At 31.7% G+C, this 12,265-nt stretch overlaps 1 long non-coding RNA gene across 1 annotated transcript; it reads left to right on the forward strand.

Moving 5' to 3' along the window:
- The first annotated feature begins 10,558 nt into the window (after nucleotides 1-10,558).
- Nucleotides 10,559-11,857, forward strand: LOC140854716 (uncharacterized). Its single transcript, XR_012137893.1, has 3 exons — nucleotides 10,559-10,885; nucleotides 10,999-11,159; nucleotides 11,250-11,857. It is a non-coding gene; the product is annotated as an uncharacterized lncRNA (long non-coding RNA).
- Nucleotides 11,858-12,265: the final 408 nt, after the last annotated feature.

Consider the following 12,265-nt stretch of genomic DNA (forward strand, 5'->3'; position numbering starts at 1 on the left):
AGGTTTTTCCGGCGAGCTATTGGACGGACACAGGGACGGATCTTCCGCGGTGGTTTTCCGGCGATTGCCGTCGACTGAGCTTATGATCTTTGGTGGAAGGGAGAGAGGAGGGATCTCCTCCTTAAATAGAGCCGGAGGGAGCTCGTTTCCGACTCCGATTGGGAGCCGGCGAGAGGAGGAAGAAGACTCCCTTTGGGAGTCTTCTCTCCTGTTTTCTTCTCTTTTTTTTTTTTTTTTTTAGGCTTTGGTGGGCTGAGTTTGTTATATGGGCTGGGCCATCACATTCTTCCCCTCTAAAAGAAATTTCGTCCTTAAAATTTTTCTTGCTTGAGTCTTCATAGTTTCTTACTTGAATCTCATCCACAAATATTTCAATATTCTAATTCTTGATATAAATTCATTCTTAAATCATTTCATAAGAAAAAAAAATCAATACATCAAATATTGATATGAAACGAAACCATTCATTTTTTTATTTATCAAGATCTACATCTCAAAGATTTTTAATATTTCAAGAATTTCAAAATTATGCTCTCATTCCCTATAAAATAATGTTCAATATCTCATGACTCAAATTAAAATTAAATCCATCTCTTGTAGGTAGAAGAAAATCAATGTCTCTATTCTTGCATAAGAACTTCATTCATCATCATCATTCATTTATTTATTTATTTATTTCAAAATATTAACCACTCTTAATTTCAACCCATCATAAGATAGGAAAACATACTTCTATGAATCATATGATGACATCCCAATTAATCAAAATTCAAAAATATTTTCTCTTATTCGTACTTTCAAAGGTTGAAGATTTATCATTTCAATCTCATTCTCGAACTTTTGATATTAAATTCTCGATGCAACTTCATCATTAAGTCATTTCATAAAGATCAATATCATCAATGTTGATTAGAATTAATATCACTATTTCTAGTCATCGAAATTTTCTTACTCAAATCCTCAAACTCTTAAATATTCTAATTCTTGAAGCAAATTTTATCATTAAGTCATTTCATAATAAAAATTAATAACTCATAAATTGATCTAAATCAAAACTATATTTTTCTTATAATCAAAATTAATGTCTCTATTCCAAGTAAGTATATCAATTTTCTTTATCTAAACATTAACAACTCTTAATTAATCGATTCATTATCAAATTAAATAATAAATAACTCCAATCCATCTTTTGTAGAATAATCATCAATATCAATAGATAACCTCAAATCTTTTTCATTTAATCAGAGAAATAATAATAATCAAAAGAGTTCAAACTTCAAATTTTATTATACTCTGGAGATAAATATTTGAGTATAATAATCTAAGATCAAAATCATCATTCGATAAATAATCTCAAATTCTTCCTAATAAATCAAAAATTATAAAATTTAATTATAAGATAGAAAAAATTTATTTCTAAATATTTTAAATCTAAAATAAAAAATCAAGAGTCCACTCATCCTAGAATTAGGATGCTAAATATTTTTGTAGCATAGTAGGTGGAAGCACTACTTATCATATTAGGCTATCTAAAATAATTCAAAATTTTTTAAAATATTATTCTTTCTAATATCAATAAATTTCTTGTATCAAACTATATCATCTATAATAATTCTTTGACTCAAAGAATTAACATTCCTGACTTACTCAAAGTAATCCAGATTACCATGCTTCCGCTGCGCACTCTGATTTAACAATCAAAATTTCTTAGCTTTACCAAAAAAATTTTGATCAAATTATTTCTTTACCTTATCAATAGAAAAGATCTAAAATTTTAAATTTCAATTGAAGTCAAAAATTAACTTTCGATTCTCATTCATACTTTTACTAGTGTACAATAATCTTGATTAACCCTTGAGTCCAATATCATATTTAAACCATCATATAGATTTACTATAATCAATATGAATCAAATCTTAATTCTCATATCAATTCAATTCGATAATTTTCAAACCAAAATTCTTATACGTCAAATTAATGAAGAAAAAATCCTTCGATGCTCCATCAAATTTGGACATAATCAAAATATATAAAAATTTCAAATCATTATTTTTTTTCTAAAATTTATATCATCAGGATCTTCAATATCTATCAAATATCCTTTCATAACAATCATACAAGCTTCAAAAAAATCAAATCTCCATTTAATAGTAGATTCAATTAGGGATCTCGTTAACAAAAGCAAAGGAAGTCCATATCAATTCCTAAATTCAAAATTTCTAAATTATAAATTCACATGATTTCGATAATTTTAAATAAATATAAATCAGATCTTTTTTTCTTAATCTGAAGATATCAATTTTTCATTAACAACCTCAACAATAATACCAGAAAATCTCTTGATCAACTTAGATACGAAATCTTTAAATTAAAATTTCATACACTTCATGTAGTCTCCAAGAGACATAATAAGATCTATTATCTAGATCTAAGGATGATGATTAAAGATTCCAGTACGATGAATATTCTACAACCTCATAATCGATTTCATCAATAAAAAATAGGTTTCTTTGTAATATCCTCAAATATACACTCATCCTAATATGCCACTTTATATATGATCCACATACCAAGTTCAATTTAGATAAATATTCCAATCAAGCATCATAAAAGATTTTTCTTAATCCATCTTGGAATAATATTTTATCGTCAAATCTTTATCTTGCCAATAATAGACAACTTCTCAACTAGAAGTAATATCATAGTATTATTCTTACATCGAATTTGAACTTACGATTCACTTGAATAACCAATGATCAAATTAATAACCATAATGCACAATAAAATTTTATGTCAATCCTTTTGTAATTACTTTCGATCAAGATCTAACTAATCATATCATGATCTATAGATTATCCATCATATTTCAAACTCTATATGTCATAATCTCTTGCGATCCTTTTATATATAATCTCAATGTTGAATCAAAATTTTTAAATATTTCTCCCACTACAATCATCAAAGATCTACACTATAATGTCCCTAGTATCTATCCACTCATACCCATGCTATATCTGATTCTATGTTTCATAATTCATCCACTTATGCTCTGATACCACTATAATTGTCACGCCCCCGACCCGAGATTGTGAATCGAGGGTCATGGCAACCGCCGCATACTCATAGAAAACTCTTCCCATAAGCATGCAAGGCATCTTATCATACTATCCTAAAACAACAACGAAATAATTAGTCAATAATTTAAATCCAAAATATGACGACCTAAATTTTTTCTTTAATGTTTCAATAAATTCAACAATGATTCATAGTCCTTACATCAAATTCAATAAGACTTTCAACCTAAAATAAAAGTATAGAGATTCTGCTTTTGATCACTCTTCCATTCATTTCTTGTATCATCTTAATTCCTTAATATCTGTAAAAATAGTAAAAATAGGAGGTAATGAGCTAGACAGCCCCGTAAGCAATGATCACTTTTCAACAGATTTCATCAGGTATTTAAGTAAATAATCATTTATAGAAAATAAGCATATAGAGTTCATCAATTCGAAATCAATTTTAATTATGCAACATAATTCATGCCAAATTCATTTCTTTTTCGAAAATTTAAGTTTCTTTCCAGATTTCAATTTCTTTCGTTCTTAAATTTTTTTCGTCAACCATGAGCTATGACCATATTTTTTCTGTGGCAGGGTCATAACACCGCGTATCTTCTTGCGGTGAGCTGCAAATCATCTGGCAGTAAAGTCCTTCGAAATCGCTGGTCTCTCTGGCAGTTTGTCGCTGGTCTCTCTGGCGACATGAACCCTCAGGACAAATCAATTGCCAACGTATATGCCCCCATTGGCAGGGTCCTTTACATAATCAGGTTGTCAATTCATAATGTTTCTTATATCATAATTCTTCATAAATCATATTTCATATTCTAATTTCGATAATAAAACATAAAATCATGTAGTATCGAAATCAATCAATATAATGCATCATGGAATCAATATGTTCAATCATGCTTTATCATAACAGTTCAAATAAGATATTTTCATAACAAAATATCATTCATCCAATTCATGCATCGTTTCACAAATCATGTCAGAAAAATATATTATAATTTATCAATAAATCTAAAAAAAGTGAAACATTACTTACCTCAAACGTATTCCAATAAATCCACATAATTCTATAAATTTTCTTCCAAAAATTCTGTTCGTAGATCATATTGCGATATCCCATGATCAAACATCCACAATCCTATACAGAATCAATTTCAATAATTAGAAAGAATACGAATACCATATTTCAACGGTTTAGATTGGGTCCGATCATCTAATTTCATCTAATCAAAATCTAATTAGGACCTAAACGATCTAAAGTTTGACTATCAGATCAAATCGGATTCGAAGTGATAGGACCGAGGTTTCTTCATCGATTTCATAAAATCAAGTGGAGAGAGAAAATCAGAGGAGAGAGAATTCATGAGGTACAATTCGAATTGATCAGGTGACACAATCCAACATTATAATTGGTCCAATATCTCGAGTGGTGAAATCAACATGATCAAATCAAGTTATGGCTAGATCAAAATCATGGATGATCAAATCTAAAGATTCATGGTCTGATCAAGGTAGGTGCCAGTACGCTGTCTAACAATCATGGATCAGGGTTCTTCATTAGAATCAGATCAGGACTATTAAAAGAAATTTCTTCATTCACTAACCTTTTTAGAGAGAGGATCAATCAAGAGAGAGAATATTTTAGAGAGAGAAAATTTTAGAGAGAGAAAACTCATCTTGGACTCCTCAGACGATATGATTCAACAAATCCGATCGATCGGATCAAACATACTGAAATTATCATGTGAAAAATTCAATAAGATCATGAGAAATAAAATCTAAAAATACCTGATCTGATCAAAGTGGATGTCGGTGTACCGTCCGACGATCACAGATCAAAAATCCATCATGAGGATCATTTAAATTCATCATCATTCTTCTCAAAATTCTAGAAATCTTAGGAGAGAGAAATAATCTAGAGAGAGAATTCTAGAGAGAGAAAGTAGAGAGAGAAAATCCAATTTTAGAAAGAGAAAATACTAGTTCAGGCTGAAGGGAGAGAGGGAAGAGAGAAAAACTCTCTTTTTCATATTTTATTATTTATATCATTATTTATTAATTAATTTATTTTATTTTTCTTTCTTCTTTTCTTTCCTTTTTTTCTTTCTTTTTTTCTTTTTCTTCAGGGAAGAGAGAGGAGAAAAAATCCTATTTATTAGTATTATATTATTATTATTTTATTTTTCTTCTTCTTTTTCTTTTCTTTTTCTTTTCTTTTCCTTCTTCTTCTTTTCTTTTTCTTTTCTTTTCCTTCCTTCTTCCTGTGGGTTCCTTTGGGCCGAAACAGGGGATCTCTCAATCCCCTGTTGGCTGGCCGGCCGGCGGTGCAACCGGCATGGGGCGGATGTCGACAGGAGGGGGGCGACTCAACGACACTAGGAGGGCCAAACCGGTGGTCGGCGGTGACCACCGACGCCAGTAATCAAAGAAAAATGGTAAAAAATATAGAGGTTCTTCCGCAATAAAATCCGGCGACTCCGGTCGCCGGCGAGCATGCACACAGGCATGGAAAGGAAAGGGGAGAAGAGAAGAAGGGGAGGAGGCTTTCCTCCGACGCCGGCGAGGCTTTTCCGGCGACCAATTGGACGGGCACAGGGACGGATCTTCTATGATGGTTTTCCGGCGATTGCCGCCGACTGAGCTTATGATCTTTGATGGAAGAGAGAGAGGAGGGATCTCTTCTTTAAATAGAGCCGGAGGGAGCTCATTTCCGACTCCGATTGAGAGCCGGCGAGAGGAGGAAGAAGACTCCCGAAGGGAGTTTTCTCCCCTGTTTTCTTCTTTTTTTTTTTTTTTTTTGGGCTTTGGTGGGCTGAGTTTGTTATATGGGCTGGGCCATCACATATCTTTTAAAGGAATCCAATAAATCTAAAAAAAGAATCAAAAAAAGATCTTATCTTTTAATTTTTTTCATCTTTTCTTTTATTTTCGTTGATTTTTTCCATCCAGGAGTCTCAATCGGATGGGAGGATTGAAATAAGTTTTAAGTTTGAAATGTAATATTAATTTTATTTTTTATTATTAAAGAGATAAGATGGTAATTATAAAAGATTCACTAACTTTTAATTTTTTTTCTCTTCTAATCCACTCGATTTGGAGGAGAAAAAAGTTGCAAATTTAAAGAGATTTGTATTTCTTCTGATTCTCTCTTCTTTTTTTTTTTATAAAAAAATTTTCAATCAAAAAAAAAAGAAAGTATTAACTTTCTCTCTCATTCTTTTTTTTTCTTACTTGGATTAAAATAACCTATAAATCCATTTAATGGATTTAACTCTTCCGGTTGAAAACCAACTCATAACAGCATTTGTTCACAATTCCTTAGTATTTTTTTCATTTAGTTGTGAATAATTGATGCCTAAAATATAAAATTCATGAATAATCAAAAGTTCTTGATTGAGTGTATATTTGCCTAAGAAAAGAATCATGGATAATCTAATATAGAAATCCCCAAAAGGTAATTAGTACAGTCATAAACTTTGTACAGTAAATGCCATTAGAACATTATAATATATAGTTCTTGTTTGAAACCCTATTTCTAAACTCAAATCTCATGCATGTCTAGCCAATCATGCTCAAACTTGGCTGGTCTGGGACTCTGGTTTAACCAATTCATGGTTGAGTTCGTTCCGGTCCAACCTGGTTGGTGACTTGCAACACGTTGCGCTATTGAACACTTTACAATAAACTAATTCGTGTTAGCTTCCCCACTTTTGGGCCATTTCAAGGAGAACTCGAGGCGTGGCAGTGGAAGGTATAAAAGATAAAACAATAAAAAAAAAGAAAAGAAACTTATTGCTGACGGTTAAAGACGGGTGGTTACCGACCGTTTTCATGCGAAAGCGTCTATATATACTTGAAAAGGGGCAATCCCTACCACCCCTTCCACTTTCTTTGCTATTTTACTGCATACTTAGTATATCTCTCTTTTAAAATAGTGTGCTGCACATGTTTTCGTAAGGTATGATGAAAATAGTTGAGATCTTTTGCGTCAGTTTTGTGTCTAACTTATGGTTTGGGGGTCTTTTCTGAAAATTAAAAAACCAATTAAAAGAGGAAGTAGTACTGCAACGTAGTTTTAAGATATGCACCATTTTCTTGGGCATTATACAAATACTGATTAGGTACAAATATAGAAACTTCTCAAATGTGAAAATGAGAACTTTTTATTATTTGTATCTCATCTGTCAGTTTTGTGTCTAACTTATGGTTTGGCTGTCTTTCTGAATATTAAAAAACCAATTAAAAGAGGAAGTAGTACTACAATGTAGTTTGAACATATGCACCATTTTCTTGGGCATTATAAAAATACTGATTAGGTACAAATATTGAAACTCATATATGAAAATGAAAATTTCTTATTATTTGTATCTCATCAGTGTTTTTAGGCTTTATAGTTGGTGTTCTTATAAATTAAGTTATTGTTTTTTGGATCTATATCTATAATTTTGAAAATACCATTTTAATAGCTTATGGTTCAACAGTTTTTTCTGAAAATGAAAAAAAAAAAAAAACTAATTACAAGAGGAGATAATTGTACTCTCATATGGTTGAAATACATCGACCATGCTAAGACTTTATAATATGTTGGTTAGGTACAAATATAGATACTTCTCATACAAGAAAATGAGAACTTTTTATTATTTGTACGTCATCAGTTTTTTTAGGCTCAATGGTTGATGTTGTCTTTGATTAAATATTAACTTTGGTGGCACATCTATGTTTCTGATCTAGCATTTTCATGCTAAATCTTTTACCAAATTAAACTATACCAGCCATAGCATCTTTTATGTCACTTAAGGTTTGATGGTCTTTTCTGGGACAAAAAACAAATGCACTATCTGAAGAGGAAGTAATAGTACTACCATGTGGTTGAATGCAATGTCATGCTTGGCATAAGATAGTGATCAGGTATAAGTATAGAAACTTCTCATGCGTGAAAAAGAGAAATTTTAATAATTTGTACCTCATCAGTATTTTTAGGATTTATGGTTGGTGTTCTTATAAATTAGCATATTGTTTTTGGTATAGTTTTAAACAAACTATTTTAATGGCATATGTTTTGGCAGCCTTTTTTGAAAATGAAAAACTAATTAGAAGAGGAAATAGTTGCACCACCTTGTAGATGAAATATATAGACTATACTTGGGCTTTGTGAATATTGGTTAGGCACAAATATAAAAAATTCTCATATGAAAAAATGAGAAATCTTTATTATTTGTACCTCATTAATATTTTTAGGCACAATGGTTGATGGTATCTTAAATTAAATATTATCTTTGGTAGAACATCTATATTTTTCATCTGGCATTTTCTTATTAAAGCTTTCATCAAATTGAACAATCCTAACCATGGTTAAAACATTTATAGATGCTGGCTAGGCTAAGTAGAAACCTCTCATATCGGAAAATATATTGGAACTTTTTATTATTTCTGCCTCATCAGTATTCATAAATAGAATTTTCTATTATAGAATCAAAGTTTATCATCTATTCTTAGAAGAAATGATGCAGAAAAAAATAATATATATAGAATAGATGTAAACAAATAAAATATTTAAGGATACTCGAGAGTTAACTTATAAAAAATTTCTAATAAAATGGTTATGAAATTTTAAAGATAAAATTTGGATCAAAAGAAAACAAAAAAAATTAATAGAATAGTCGACATTCATCCCAGCTCGGATAAATTATATTCATAAGAATATTTTCGATAGTGATGAACGGAATCAGAAATTATAATGAAATTAAAACTGTAAATGGTACTATATTTTCAATATTTCAATCTGTGTGTAATGCATTTAATTTATTAGATGATAATAAAGAATAAAATAAAGTATTTGATGAAGCTTCTCACTTGGCAACAGCATTAGAATCAAGATAGGCTTTTGTTTCTTTAATATTCTATTGTGAAGTAGCAAATCCAGTCAAATTATTGAAAATACATTGAAAAAATTTTATAAATAATATCATCTATAGATTAAAGAATATATTGAATCTTTTTAATTTACAAATTTTAAAATCACAATTGAAGAACCATATTTTGTTTGAATTAAAGAAACTGTTCCATAAAAATTGCTATTCTCCTTCTAATCATAATCTTTCAATGCCTAATAGAGAAATAATAGAAGAATTAAAAAATAGATTATTGATAGAAGAGTTGATTATGATATCCATAAACTGCAAAAAAGAATATTCAATTTTATTTCAAAAATTGAATGAAGAATAGATAATTATCTATGATATAGTATTGAATGCTGTGAATGAAAATAAAGATAGATTATTTTTTGTACAGGATCACGAAAGAACAGACAATTTTTCAATTGTAGATCATAATTTAAAAAATATGATAAAAAATTATTTTGACCGTTGCTTCATCGAAAATAGTATCACTTCTGTTATCTAATGGATCAACCGCATATTCAAGATTAAAATAAAAAAAAATTATAATGATATTTTTTAAAGTTTAATCCATTTACATTTAGATTCAAAAAAAAAAAATTTCAAATGAATCTCAAAATTTTATAAACATTGCGAAGAGCTCCAACCATCTCTCTTTATTTTAACTGTGTCAACAAAAATGTAATGGCCAAAATGCCCTCAAGAGAAACAAAAATCACTTCTTACTTTGGGTAGAGAAAATCGAAAGATCAAATGGACTTTGGGTTATTTTGGAGTGGAAGTGGAGCATCTCTCCAGCTCTTTCTATTTTCGTGGAGATGAAAGCGAGCCTGATCTTGTCGCTGGCTCCCACAACAGGAATGAGCTCATTGTCATCCACCAGAAGGTTGAATCGGGGGTAAGTGTGGATCTACGTGTGAATTTAGGGCCACGATTTTTCATGAGGAAGAGAGGGAGAAAGTGTATGAGTAGAGCTAATAAAATATGATCCAATCTGCCAACTCGATTCATGTTCGATCCTCTATAAATAGATTTGGGTTTAGACTAAATAGATTTGGGTCATAAACGGATCGATCCGTTTAACTTGTTTAATAATTGGATTAGATTGGGATTTTAAATATCTGATCCGTTTAACCCATTTAATATCCAAGTCGGATTGAGTCAGATAATCTATTTAATCTGTTTAATTTATTTTTGACCCATTTAATCCGATCCGTTTAACCTGTTTAACCCATTTAAGATTCGTTTAACCTGCTTAAAATCTGTTTAACCTGTTTCTGACACGTTTAATCAGATCTGTTTAATCCGTTTAACCTGTTTAACCTGTTTAACCTAATTTGATCTATTTAATAAATGGGTTAAATGGGTCGGATCGGATTATCTGTTTAATAAACATGTCGGATTCAGATTTGAATTTTTGATCTGTTTAATAAATAAGTCAGATTTGAGTTGATAATTTTTTGATCCGATCCATTTATGACTGGATCCGTTTATAATCTGATTCGATTGCCACTCCTATGTACGGGCAGTAGGACTCAGAAAAGATAACGATGTCATGGGTAGCCATGATTTTCTTGACAAGAGGATCTAGAGGTCGAACTTTTTGAGAAAGCTGGTGAGGTTGGGGAAGGGGAGATGGGGATCTAGGTGAGAGAAGTAGTGGACCCACAGTTGGAGCACGCCTGGATGAGGTCCTCCTCCATCAGGTCGTAGGGGTGGGGAAGCTCATCTGGGGGCTACTGTTGGTGGACGAGAAATGACGGGTGAGGAGAGGGTGGTGATTCAAAGGGAGAGGATGTAGTGAGGGTGTCGAAGGAGGGGCTCGAGGGTTGAAAAGGAAAGCATTCCTTCTTCTCTACCCTCAACATGGATGATTAACGTGGCTCGCATCAAAATATCCACATCAGTGGACCATGGGTACGTAAATATCCAGTTGCATGATTCTCGCATCACTATTTCTGAATGCCATCCGCCTTCCTAATTCCATTGACTCATCCCCAATCGCCTCTCTTTTTCTCTGAATATTACAGATATTAATAAATAATCTCCCATTTTTGGAGGACATATAGTACATGGCCGAAGCCATGTTGCAGGGCCACATGAGCTATGGCTAAGGGTCAGGGGGTGATGTCAATTTCTTCAACTTGTTCACATAATGCCTCAAGTCTCTCTACCCACCAATGGCGAGATGGTACCCAGCTTGTTTCGCTCTTTTCATTTCCAATTTGTTGGATCTTCTTCTCCTGCTGGGTTACTCATGAAGGAGTTTTGTTCCTTTCAGATTGATGATATTCCTTCGAAACTTCATGCTCTCGTCCCTTCCTTCATAGATGGGGGAGAAAAGAGGATTCACCCAATTCCCTTTGCAGATCCCAATCTTCCAGGTATATGGATTTTACAGTCAAAATTGTTCTTTAGTTCTTAGAAAAAACTATGGCAGATGTGCCATCTTTTGAAGCTCAAGTCCTGATCCACTTGGTATTCTAGTTTATAGTCTCTTACTGAAAAAAAAAAAAAAAGGAAAATCTTTTCTTGTAGTGGTGCCCTGTTTCATGGATCCTTCTAAGGATCTTCCTACTTATGGCTATGGAAGTGTGGCATGGAAGGAGAGGATGGCAAATTAGAAGCGGAAGCAGGAGAAAATGCATATGAGGAATGATGATGATGTTCCCTCTTTTTCCGTCCGATCTGCTTCTTCCCCCCTTCCTTTTTTTTTTTTTTTTCCCACTTCTTTGTAATGGATCGGAAATAGAGAGCATGGCCAAAAAAAAAAAAGATGATGGTCACATGTATCTCAGGTGACTCTTCTTTCCCTCTACTCCACTTCATGCCAAAACCAATGAACTTTGAGATGGGCACTTATAGTAGTTCATGAGATTTAGTTTCTGAGATTACCCTAATGTCATAACATAGTCTAACAGAGACATATGGCTAAGATTTTTTGTAATATTTATATAGTTTTTGAATATATTTAAAAATATTTTTTTTAGGATCTAAATGTAAATAGGTCAAACTTTAAGGAATATCGCTGTAATTTTTTCTTTAAAATACCAATTCAATTTGATGAGTATTCAATATACAAAATCAAAAAGGATACTCAACTTGCGAGATTGATCGAATATACAAGTTTGATAGTGTAGGATAAAGCTCCTATTAATCATAGATATTATTTCGAAGCACTGGATAAAACTTTGAAAAATATTTTGCAAACAAAATATACAGCTACCGGAGAAAAGCCATTTGGTGGAAAAAGCATAATTTTTGGAGAAGATTTTTGATGGTTGTTGGGAGAAATAG

Source organism: Elaeis guineensis, chromosome 1 (assembly GCF_000442705.2).
Source record: "Elaeis guineensis isolate ETL-2024a chromosome 1, EG11, whole genome shotgun sequence".
Classification (NCBI taxonomy): Eukaryota; Viridiplantae; Streptophyta; class Magnoliopsida; order Arecales; family Arecaceae; genus Elaeis; species Elaeis guineensis.